Here is a 13540-nt window from a genome sequence, read left to right on the forward strand (position 1 = left end):
CCAATCATTGAAATTTCTTTGGTGTCAGTGTTTCATCTTTGATAGTAAACGGTTTGCCTTCTTCAATGAACAATGAATGGCAACTGACTGATTTATATTGCATCCCTGCGTTCAAAATTATGATGTCACACGAGAAAAAATGAATGCTGGCATTTTGAAAATATAAAGAGATTTACGTTGTTTATGTATACACCATCGTTTCCTATATAGAGCGCTTGGCGAAGTGTAAAAGATGACAAATCACTGTTGTCATCGATTTCTATGAAGCATATCTTATGGCATACACGAAGCAGTTTCACTTTAAAATATCGGTGTACATAAAATGAAAACTTATCGAAGATAAAAGAGATTGAACGCTCCGAAAGTCAACATCCGCTAATCACCATATTTTTCACAATATTTTTCTATTGAACTTTGGAAACGACGAAAAGTAAACCTTCATTGGTGCATATGTTCGAATAGTAAAATATGTCTATACGCACATTTGATTTCAATGAAACTTGACAAGTCATTGTACAATGTACGGTGTCGTGTTAACTGTTTTTTTTTCGTACACTTAAACGCAAGCTAAAGCTTCTTATTTAATTGCGACATTTTAGCAAATTGTTTTGTTTAACTGAATTCAACGGCGACAATCACACTGAGGACCCTATTAATGGAATTGAGTACACTACACTTGAATGTAACAACATGTTTTCTACATACTGTTTTTTTCTTCTTCTTTTTTACTTTGCGTTTTACCATCAATTATTTTATTGATTGGTAAAGAGCATCGAATGAGAGATAGATAGAGAGTAAGTTATTCAATTGAATTGGCATTAATCAAACATTAAATGTGAAGGCTATTCAATTGTATATTTTAAATGAAATAACGAAGGCGCGCACTCTCTGTCGCTCTTTTACCCTCAATTTATCTCGAAACGCATTATTCTTCATACGTATTTCTATAGAATTTCATGTTTCTATTAAGAAAATATTATTATCAGATGATAAGTTGTAAATAAAACGGCATTTGACTTACGTGCAAAATGCACTTGGACCAGTTTTCCGATGTTTCTGAGAATCATTTTAACAATGTCATTTTTATTACTGTCTGTAAACGAAGCAAATGCAATTGACTTGCTCCAAATAAGATGGCTTCGCTTTGTTTTTTTATCTTATCCTTTGTTTAATGTACACATCTTAATAATCCAGTTATTATACGATTTAAGTGCTTGCCTATTCGAAACGGTGCATTCTCAATACCAATGTGACGTTTGGAATCAACGACAGTTTTATAGTTTTATCTTGGGATTCCAAGTGACAACTGCCACTTCAGCTTGAAAATGAAATGAGAATGCCGAAGATTGTTGTATTGACTTTGAGTTTAATTTGTGGAAATGACAGTGTTCAGTTTGAGCAAATAAATCGGAATTGTTTGTGTTTTGAAAAAAAAAATTTCAGCCAATTCACCTACATATGGTATTTGTTTTTTTCTCTCGTAAATACGTAATTCGTAAATGCGTCTGTTTCTGTGGAATGGACATGCGAAAAGTGTGTCTGGAATATGCGAATTGGTTTTGATTATTTCGGTGATGCTGTCAGTTCGCCGAATACATCAAATGAATTTCAAGTGAATTTCATTTTTTTCCAATGAAATAGCTAGACCAAATTGAATGCGACCAAAAACTCACACAAAAGAGTTTTGTTTGCACAAATTCTAAATGCGAATAAGATTGATGATCCTTTAACTCATACGCATTGTGGGTTTGAGTTTGAGCAACACACATTCGAATACGAAAATACAATGGACCATCGTCAACAAAATACATTGTTTGTTTGTGATCATAAAAGAACGCACAAGAGGCGAACATAGAAAAAAACATCTCTCTTTCTCTCAGTCGCCACGAAAATATGTGTAATGTGCCAAAAATAACTTTGTAATCTAACTTGAGGAATAATTTGGCAATACATAATACAAAATAAATTTGCTAGATTTTACAGAAAAATGGTTTTTGGAGCGGTATTCTGTGTAAAAAAAAAGGCAGCATGGGGTATAACGCACACACACACTCTCTCCCTCTCTATCTTTCTTTGACACTTTGTATGTGCATGTGTGGCTTCAATATTCCTGTTATGTTTGCTTTTGCAAAATCGGTGCTGCGTATCTTTTGATCCATACATTGTATTACGAATGCCGTCGCTTCACATTGAGATGGCTTAATTGGTTTGGATAAATGACAAGAGCACATTTTTTTGATGATATTGCTATAATTAAGAGCACATTTTTCTCACTTGCCACAGCATAATTGCTCGTTGTTAAATGCTGTACAGCATACTGTATTACACCGATTGATAAACAGCAAAATAATTACTTCTGTTGAACACCCCTTTTTTGTTAGGCGGACGTTGATGCAAAGATTAGTCTTTTACATGGAAAGGATGCCGGAAAAACAATTATCAAATTTAGCAACTTCTTCTGTAACAATGATATCTACGATTCTTCACCCTTCTATTGCAAAGACTCTTAATCGTTTGAATTATCGTAACAGCAAAACTTGTGGAATCTTCAACTTTTCAATAGATTTGTTTTTTTTTTCTTCTTCCAACTGCATTCAGAGTAAAATTGGAATCAGTTTTAAAAATAATTTTCCATAATATTGTGTGAAACGGTTGTGTTAATGATGATGACAACGACGTCAACGAACACATCGCGTGTCACATTTTGATTAATATTCAATGAGTGGATTGGCAAGCCAATTACAGCACAAAAGACACGGAAAAATGAAATTATTATTTTGCTAAACCGCTGTTCGTTCTAGATCACATCAAGCAATTCGCATAATAGTCATAATTTATTCGATTTTACTTGATGAATTTAATGCCTGAAACGATTTATAGATTTATTTTTTTATCTGGTGATTTTGCGATTTGAATTGCATTGATTTTTTTTTTGAAAATGAAAGCAAAGACCTCAATCATTGATGGACATGATGCGACCTTCAAGCTACTTTGAAATAGCAATTTTACTTGTGGAATAGCGATTCAGATAAATATTCTCTCTGTGCAATGTTATGACTAAAAAAATGCAACTACGCGTCGTTTTTTTCACGAAATTTCGCTTGCGTTCAACGTTTTATTAAATAATAATGAAATGCATTCGAAGAATTGGAAAAAAATGTGCTCGACAAAAAAAATGTTGGCTGAAATCGAAAAACAAATATAAAATGACGTGCTCAACATAATAACTAAATGCTTTTATTTTTGTGCATGTTTTCTCTCTCTCTCACACTCTCTCTCTTTCATGCTGTCGATGTTCTTGTTCCATTCGAGTCGATTTCGAAATGAGATCTCGTTTGATATGGGTTTGCAAAAGGGAAAACACACACACCAACAACGATGGCTATCAAAAAAATGTTCCAATTTTTTTCTTCACTATTCATTTGCCGATTATTTTGAATGTATTTGTTTGAAAAGTGCGAAAAAAAACTGGTTCATTCTTTTGAATCGAATGGAACATGTTGTTTTTGATTCGTTTTATTTTTGTTCGATTCTTTCCAAAACTGTCGGTTCTTGTCAATGAATACCAATATTTGTATTTGTGCGACACATGACAATGCAAAACATTCGATACTTTTATGCTCTGTGTGGGCATTCAAAAAATGCACAGTTTTGTGTGTACGACTTCCCTTTGCTTTGGTATTTTTCCGTTTTTTTTATTCTTTTCAATTTTTAGATCTAACTGTGGTGCCGACACAAATAGCCATGGCCAAATAGCACACATTCTTTTTTTCTCTCTCTCTCTCTCTCTCTCTTTTGTATTCAACGCTATCACTGGCCAATTTTCCGAAGTGTGAAGAAGCATTGTCGTTCTGTTTTCACTCTTGCAACTAGGTTATGCTATGTGATTGTAACTGGTCTTATCTGCAATGGCCCGAGAGTTTGTGTTGTCATTTGCTAATTGTGAGTTTTTTATTTGGATCGGATCGAATCGATTGTATTCGCATGCTCTGATTTTTGCGCCTTTCCTGCGGATTTGATCTTCTCTCCGCCGAAGAAATTCCGGCATACTTTTCACATTCACATGTTTGACATGCACTGCACCTAATGAAAACAGAAGTGAATCACAAAACAGACGCACAATGGAACACATTTTTTTCTATAACAAGCATTCACATTAAAATCAATTAATTTTCTATTTTTGTACGTCTTATCGTGTTTAAACCTCTACACTTTCCGCTCAATTTTTGTTTTGTGGGGGCCCATAACATAAGAATGATATGCTTTCTAGAGAGGATTTTCGAATATTGAGAATTACGTAATCCAATTCGACTGTTTTTCTAAACGGATTTAAAAAAAAATATATAAATTGGTTCTAATCGATCGGCTGCTGGTTTGAAGAATTGAAATCGATGGGTATTGAAATGCATTAGTGAATATAATTGTTTAAACAAAAAAATGCATTTTCAAGAGGTAATATAAACAAACGTGCCACTAAATAAGCCAGAGACACTCACTCAATATTCGGTCGATGAGTTGTTGTCGTTGTTGTTTTTTCTTTCGTTGGTTGCAGATTGTGAAAGAAAATTCTTATTTTATTAAAAGAAATGAAGTGGAAAAGAGCGAATTTTAATTTATTAGACCGTTCTTTTTACGAATAATTTTGGACAAGAGCCAATAAGGCCAAAACGAGCGATGCAGACAATGTGAAAGAAAAAAACTCCTTCAAAAATTATATTTTCGGAAATTGAAAATTATGTTTATCGATAGAGCTATAAATAGATCCAATTGGGTGCTTTACAAATACAGTCTTCTTCAGTTAAAATATTTCAAAAAGATCACGAAAATCGTTGAATATTATATTTGTGTGTTTGTTGTAGCAAAAACACTCGAGACATGATCGCACGAAGACGATGAAAATGAAGAACCAATAATGTGCTGGTGCGCAGTATGTTGCAATTGGAACCAAAAAGATAAAAAGGATATATACAGCAGAACCGAATGTTGTGAATGAGAGAAGCACACTAATCGGTGAAGATGCAAGATAACACAGACATAAATTCATCTGAAATAATCCAGTTACACTCTAACGACCAAAGTCGAAGAAGAGAGACTGGGAAAAGAATCTATGTTGGCAATATTCCTTGTAATTTTGGCTAGAACAGCTTATTTTTTACTTCCTCCAGACTGATGTGTCGAAGATTGTAGTATTTTGTTTTGAAAATGACTTGAGTGTTTCAAATTATTTGTTGAATATTCGATTTTTTTTTCTCGCACCAATGCAACAAAAACGCCCAGTTAAACATATTTTGCTTATTTTATTTGCACGATGTGTTCGAATAGTGATTGTCAATCAACGCGATCGACAACGAGTCGGATTTCAGACAGATGGGTACTTTTGAAGTGACGTTAAGCACGATGTTTCTAATCTATGATGCGAATTCAGTGAAAATCTGCTGTTATTCATTCACGCCACACACGCACTCTGCAACAATGGTCAGCACACAATTTCACTCTTTTCAATTACCGACCCATTATCACACATTTTATTGTCACTTTGGTGCCGAACGAAATGCTGTTTGAAACCATCCGACAGTTCAAAATCCAACTTCGAGCATTTTTTTTCGAAAATGAAGAAAAAAAAAACAAAAGATTTTCGGTGTGTGCGATCGGAAAATACAGGCAACGATGTCATTCACCGACAAATGTCGCCAACGGAGAGCGTATGACTCACACACATTTTGCTTGAGGCACTTTTATGTTCGGTTTCTGCTGACTAATATAGTACATGCGTGTTTGTCTACTGATATCTTATTGAATAAAAGGACAATTTCACTTGTCTACTACTTTAACTACCGCAGTCACAGTGAAAATTTAGTGATTTGTTTTGCTCTTTCGGCATTCGGTTTTTTTATCACATTCTTCGTAAACATTTTGAAAATGAGAACGGGATGACACATTGCTGTCTTCGGATTGTTTTGTTACTCTGGACGCCGTCACTTGCACAAAATGCGCAAATGAATTTCTCAACATTGTTTATGTTTTTTGTTTTTTTTTTTTATCTTTTTCTCGAGTACACGGTGTTGGATGAAACGGAAAACAAACGCCACACAAAAAGTAAACAAATATTCAATTAAATCGAATTCATTATTTCGTTTTCTTTTTATTTTTTGAATGAATAACGTTGCACATGGCACACACCACCCCCGAGCTGCAGCCGAGATGAATGCGCGCTTAATGAAGTTACTGACGATGGAATGCAACTGACATGGTTTATCTCCATCAGTTTTAATATAATTGAAATCTAAACAAAGAAATGCCAATCGGTATTTTGTGACCTACATGATTTCATCGTTTCGGTAGTGAATTTACTGATGAAACAAAGAAACATACAGAAAGAGAGGGAGAGAGAGAGAACCATAAAACTGAGTGATTGACTGTTAATCTCTGATTTCAATCTTTTTGGGCAAGTGCAACAAGACGAAAAACCAACCGAAAAAATAAATAAATTGAAGTTTTCTTAAAATAAAGAAGACAGAATAAGACCAAGAAGAAAAGGAAATTAAAAGCAGAGAGGCTTTGGATTTATCACAAAATGGTCAGCTAATAATTTTGAGATTTAAGGCCGAATCCTATACACATACACACTCGGACTCAGTTTACTGACTGGTTGTTCTTTTACGGTTCTTTTTAGTTTAGCGAATGAATATCGTAATGAAGTGGGTAAAACGGGATTTCATCGAACGCAAATAAATATATAAAATTCAAAGTGATAAATAAATGCGCCTTAATCCGATTTAATGGACTTTTTTGATATTGTTAAACGTTGTAATCTCCTTGACTGGATACCATGTTGTTGTTTTTTTTTCATGTTAGCCAGGAATCTGAAATGTTATGTCTTGCATGTTAAACTATTTGGTAGTACGTAAACGAAAAAAAAAGAACCTAAAATAATACATAATAAGTGGTAGTCGTCAATAATTTGTTTGGCTGTCTGCAAATGTGGTCGGTGAAACGGCAAATGCTTGCTGTAAAATAATATTGCCATTAAATCCGTTCCCATTCACATGTACATGTGTGCAGAAATGGCAAGCACAGCAGATTCATTTAACCAGCTGATGGAGTAACGCACATTCGGTTTGAAATTCCGAAAATGTAAAATGTGTTATTGGAGCGCTTTGAAGCGCAAAACAAAAATCCTCCTTCGACCAATTATAGTTCCATTGCAATGTGCAGTGTTTGATATGCATGGAAATTCGATCGAAATGCACACACACACGCACAACCAACTGAAAACCGAGAACTGAATTGTGTGATTTACGATCGTCATATGTTGGGTATTTCAGAATAAAGTGTCCGAAAAATATTTCTGGGAATTTTTCTCAAATTCTTCTTTCGCCCGTCAGTCGCCTCTCTAACGCTCATTTACAATGCTCATTGTAAATGCACGAAGGAACGACTGAAACAATAGTTCTTGACATACAATGTTAAAAACGGCAATTCATTACGATTTATATTTTCGCCCGATAATTCACTTTCAGCTTAAACATCGAACAGCATGCGGGCCACAAGGCGGTACAAAACTAAACATTTATTATTCAAAGTTGTAGTGCGAAAATTAAGAATTATTGACATTGAATTTGATATTTTAGATTTTCGGAAATTGTGTTGAATCGTTCCGTGCAACAGTTGCAACCAAAGCCATTTGCAATACTTATATGTATACATTTAAATTTAAGTATTATAAATAGCATTGAAATGAAATTGAATATCTATGCCAAATCCTTTGAAATATATTTTCCACATTTTTGCATTTGCCAGTTTTGATTTAGTTGTTCATTCGGTAGCATGAACCATTGCCAAACAGACAACAATCCACCCACGAAACCATGTCGATGACAACAAGCATATGAATAAATTACGATATACCGAGATAGTCAGTAAAATCATTTTTACAGATCATAACTTTTTCACAAACCGTAACAAATGCATACACGATATGTTATGACCAAATGCAAGAAATGAATCGAGATTCAAACGACTTGGACACACATACGAACTGGGACTCTTGTTGCAGAATGAATGGTTTGAAGCATTAGCATTTAATCAAGTGAACATGCGCCAAGCATGTGGAGTGTGAGTATCATCGGTAGCGGCGGCGGCAACAACAGCAAAAATAAAATTGATTTTAGCTCTCGGTACATTCAAACATCGAGTTGAGAGATTATTCATCTGTTGTTGTTACTTTTTCATTAGCTAAGAAATAGCAAAAGATGCTGAAAAACGGGCAAACGAGTGCAGTGCATACAAACCAATCCATTCATCATGCACCCATAATTTTGTTGTTACTGTCCATATATATAGTTTTTATTCATTCCTCATGTGCAACTTCATCGAACCATCGTTCCCGGCAAAGCATAAGACGAAATTGAACGAAATATACAATAAAAAAAACACAAATCACTTTGAACTATGCTCTACATGCTGAATTCTATATTACTTGGTGCACACACACACATCTACACACCAAGTCCATGTTGAGTGTCAAACTCTATTTATTATTGTCCGTTTCATGCATTTCACATCAAGAAAGAACGAACGATTTTTGTGTTTCGATGTTGCGTTAATATATTGGGTTTTGTTTATTTTTTGCTAGTACTATTACTGAGGCTGCTGATGCTTTTGCACTGTGTGAGTCTATCGTCTCATTTTTCACTTCAAAACGGCTCTCAAACCGTTGTTGGCCTTTCTGTCTGTATTCGAACGATGTATAATATACTCATATTCTCTTTTTCACTCTTTTTCTCTCTCGGTGTGGCTCTCATTCGTTGCGATCGGTGAGTGTATATGAGAGAGCGAGAGAGGGAGAGCTGGATCTATATAATTGAACAGTGTCGTCTGACGCGTTCGGCGAGTTCATTTCAATGTTGTGTGCGTAAATTGGTTTGGGTGCGCTCGCGCACATGTCAGTTTGACTTAGAGATGTGAGATTTTTATTTTCATTCTCCCTTTCCTTGTCACTTTGTCTGTTTTTTCTCTTTGCTCCGCATTATACTCTCTTCGTCGTTTTGTTTTTATTTTGCTTTCAGCACGACAACGTTCGACGTTGTTTCGGATATCAGCTAGCTAAGTGCATCGATCATGTGCGGTAGTTTCAGTTCGGTTTTTACCGTAGACATATACAGACGTGTACAAACGAATGATATTTGACTCTCTCGACTACGAGCTATAAAAGATCGTATTATTTATTTTTTTCGTTTTAAATCAAGCATGAAATTGCTTTACAATCAAATTTGTCAATAAATTCGAATTTTTCCAATGTCAAGTGATTTTTAACAAATTTAAAATAGATTTTTATGATTTTAATTTGTCAAACAACTTAATATGAGAGAAACACCAGCGTGTTATTTATAGTAGATAAACGATTTATGAACAAGTGACCAAACAAATATTATATAAAAAAATTTAACTCGATGAACAAGTTTGTTTGTTTGTTTTTTTTTTTTTGAAAAATTATTCAATTAAAAATAAGAAATTGATTTTATATGCGAAAAATGATGCGGCCGAATGAAAGTGAAAGCTAAATGTGAACCGAATTCATAAACGGGAAATTATTTTCGGGATCGTCTAACACAAAATCAAATCATATCATTGGTAATTTATTAATACAGTTTCTTAATATTTAATAGAATCGAGAATTTTTCCAGAAATGGAATCGAAGAAATCATCATGTCTATATTATCATTTTGTTTGTGGCTATTTAAATTTGTTTGTGTCCAAACAAAACAAAACAACGGTTGTGCGTGAGATATGGTTAGCAGCCGGAAATGTTGTCGACTCTGTATGTGTGTGCTATTCACAAATTCTGTGTGTGTTTTTTTATTTGCAAATGCATATTGTTATTTGAATGAGTGTATGAGTTTTGTTGAAGATTGAAATCGAAACATCCATTTCGGACAATGGAGTTTTTCTAAAATTATGTACGAAATATCAATTTTATGACCATTGACAAAAAGTCGCAATTGAGCAATGCATCGCTATCTTTTCAAAGAAAAAAAACTGTGACGAAAACCGACGACGATACAGTGAGCTGGAATAGTGTTGTCGTTGAATTTTGAACAGGAATTTCAGTGGCTCAGAAAAAAAAAAACAAAAAGAGAGAATTCTATCAATGTTGACATAGTTTTGTTATTTTCCTATTCGAAGCATAAAATATATCCAACGGAAGTAATAAATGAAATGGCAATAAAACATATCGAAAACAACGAGAAACAAATTCTTGGCCATTTGATTAAATTTCACCGTTCAAAGAGTAATGAAGGGAAAGTTTCTTTGGAGAATTTTCGGTTTGGTCTTTGTAACAAAGTAAAAACAATTCTCTGTCTCGCTCTCTACCTCTCTCCACCTATTCATTTTCATTCGCAAAAATCTACAGCCTCTGCCGAAGTATTCAAACAACGCATAATGCGTTGTTGTAGTTTTTGGCGTGCCATTTGTACAATAGTAACATTTGTGCAATTGTTGTGCGTTGTTGGCATTCACTATTACTGGCTTAAAGAATAAATTCCCTTAACAAGCCATAAAACTCTGTTGCAACGTATCTTCTTTGTATTTCATTTTTTCTATTCTTCATAACTTTCACCATGCTCCATTGTCATTGCGATTGCAGAGCCAAGTCGATTTTGTTTATTTGCTAATTCATTGTTGTTGTTTTTTTCTTCCTTAATATTCCTTTATTCAACTCAAAATATCCTTGCTTGTTATCCAATAATCTAGGTGGAGAACAAAATCGTTTCTATATTGGTGCGTCGAAGTGTTGAAAATGAATTGTCCGAATTTGTAAAAACCAAAGCCGAAATGGACTGTTGAAAATTGCAATTTGAAAGGTGAACATATGTACAAGCCATCAATTCATATGAAATACACAGGCTCACGAATCGTGTTCCGTTTAAAGAATGAATAGTTTTGACGTTACAAATATACCATTAAATTTACGGGTTTTTATGCTGAGTTATTAGTTTGAACAATTGATGTTTACTTTTTTTTGGGCTCGTGTGTTGTTTACTAGCACAAGCTGCTGTCGATCAACACAATTCAAGAAACTTTGGCCATTTTGTAGCATTTGGAAATGCAATTTGTCAAACTTGAGTGAAATATTCCCATTTAGTTTCCTTTCTCCATCTCTCTCCCTCTCTCCCTCATTCCGTTTCTATCGACCGAATTTTATTTAATGCATTCGTGAACAAAAACAGTCCATTTATTTTAAATGGCAAATGAAATGGGTTTCTATTTGTTTACGCTTGTCCAGCTAACAATTTGACCAAAATTGCAACGAGATCTCCCTTTGTCATTGTCTTAGATCAAAATATTACATTTTTATGTGTGTGTGTGTGGCTGTATTCTAGGCGCAACATTGCAATATATCTAGAAAACATTTCCGTTCAAAAATTCAATTGAATTCCAAATTGTTGTATGTGCATATATTGTGGTGCGTAATGTACCATGTACGACGATGCCAACAACGACGTCCCGACAATTTGTGCTACACAAAAACTCAATCGTATTTTATGTTTGGCATGCATTAAATTGTTGCTTGCGTCGACTCAATTTGAATGATTGTGTTTCTCGGCCAGCTCAAGTTTACAAAATATCATTTTATTATTCAGGTCGTTTTGGCCGAAGCGATTCTTATTTTCTGTCATTTTGTCAAATAAGAAGAAATGAACGAAAAAAAAAACGCAACAATTCTCTCTCTTTCTCTCTGGTCGAACAAATTGAATGCAATTCACAACACTGGCATGAATGAATAAAAGGCCGCCGCATGCTTCCATTAACGCATTCATTTTCCTTAATATTGTGAGAAATATTGTCATGGGAAAAATAACGTTGCAATTTGCATTTGTTTGTGAAATTCGGTATGTGACTGTGAATTCAGTCCCTTGTACTATTTGCTACAGCAAAAAAATCACCGTCTTTGAATTATTTTTGCTCTCTTCATATTTGCTCCATTCAAAGCCATTATCACCACTTTGCGTCTAGCATGTGGTACACGATGAAGAACTTTATTTCCAAGTACCTACTGAATCCTCATGTCTCTACAATGGCAACAACTTCCATGAAATTCCCATATAAAAAGTTTCAATGGCACATGCAAAAAGAACTCACCGAAAAGTAATGATTGGTCGAGGGTCGACTATATTTATTCATTTTGTCATTGAGAATTGAACCGGAGAAAAAAAGTTTTATTATCGAAATACAAGAAATTAATTAAAAAAAGATTGAGCATATACTATCTTAATGTGCATTTTGTGAACCAAATCGGCAGTCAATATATTTATTATCGATGTTTTTTTTTGCTGCCGACCCGCAGCTTCAAAGTAGATAACTGCTTGCAATAAAAATGCGAATTTTATACATGTCGCCATTTTCATATATATGTTCAGCGGTACAATATAATTTACTCAATTTTTTTTAAATTCAATTCAATGGTTTCAACGGATTCGGGTGTGTTGTTAGTGCCATATCCAAATGGAAGACACGAGATAAACCAAATAAAAACGAGATAAGAAGTGGCTTAAAGTCAAGTGGCGCCAAACTATTTTATTTTAATATTTGCCTTTCCAGTTCTAAGCGATAAACTTGTTTGGGCTCGAGCGTGTATTTATCGACAAATTCTATTATTCATGTTGTTTGAGTGGAACAGAAAAATTGCAACCAACACACAACTGACCATTTTTATTTATAATGAGTTGTATTCATAAACCTTTCCATTTCACAAAACAAATTGAATTGCATATTTTGAACCACAAAAACTGTAAAGAGATAGAGAGAGTGATAGTACGGCAGAGTAAATATTAGATAACAATTTACATAGATTAAAATGGAAAAGAGAAGATGCAGCATTGGCAAGACAAAAAATTATCTTGAATGTACAATTTTTTTTTTCGAGTAAAATTGAATGAAAGCGGAAATAAACTGGATTGTAAGTAAATGGAGAATTTCAAGCAAATCATTGATGCACATCGAGTTGTGTCACAAAAATGTTTCAAAATGTAGACATCAGCCATTCTAGAAGCAAAAAAACGATGATTTTAAAAGGTGCCTTCAGAAATTGAAGCTGAAACCGAAAAAAAAATCATCTTAATGGATCTCGATTCTCTTCTCCTCTCTCTTCTCTCTTTAAATGTCTCTCTATTCTGTTTATTAAACGGCAAGCCGAGTCATATTTCTGTGCAAAGCAGAATATTTATCAGTATCAGTTCAAACTAACGCATTTCGATGATTGTAATGACGAGCAAAAAAATCGTCATTCATAATACAAAAATCCCGAACACTTTAAAGAATCATAAAAAATGTGACACAAAGATAAAAAAAAGCGCGCGACGATGATTGCGCGAATATTTCTTGTCTCTTTTCATCGTCACTTAAATTTAATCTTCGAAATGTATTCATAAAACTATGAATGAATGTCTCTCGCACATCCCGAGTAATGTGAGTATCAATCGTTACGATTGCATTAGCATCGAAAGCGAAAATACGGCTGAAAAAGGAAATAACTTGC

At 34.2% G+C, this 13540-nt stretch overlaps 2 protein-coding genes across 2 annotated transcripts in view; one reads left to right on the top strand and one right to left on the bottom strand.

The window, feature by feature from the left end:
• The window catches only part of LOC116337943 (mediator of RNA polymerase II transcription subunit 20), a 56265-nt gene that overhangs the window by 9999 nt on the left and 32726 nt on the right, over nucleotides 1–13540 (bottom strand). The gene's annotated exons all lie outside the window — the stretch shown is intronic.
• The window catches only part of LOC116337940 (facilitated trehalose transporter Tret1-like), a 48624-nt gene that overhangs the window by 6886 nt on the left and 28198 nt on the right, over nucleotides 1–13540 (top strand). The window lies entirely within an intron of this gene.

Source organism: Contarinia nasturtii, unplaced genomic scaffold, assembly GCF_009176525.2.
Source record: "Contarinia nasturtii isolate CC-2019 unplaced genomic scaffold, AAFC_CNas_1.1 Cnas_scaffold_350, whole genome shotgun sequence".
Classification (NCBI taxonomy): Eukaryota; Metazoa; Arthropoda; class Insecta; order Diptera; family Cecidomyiidae; genus Contarinia; species Contarinia nasturtii.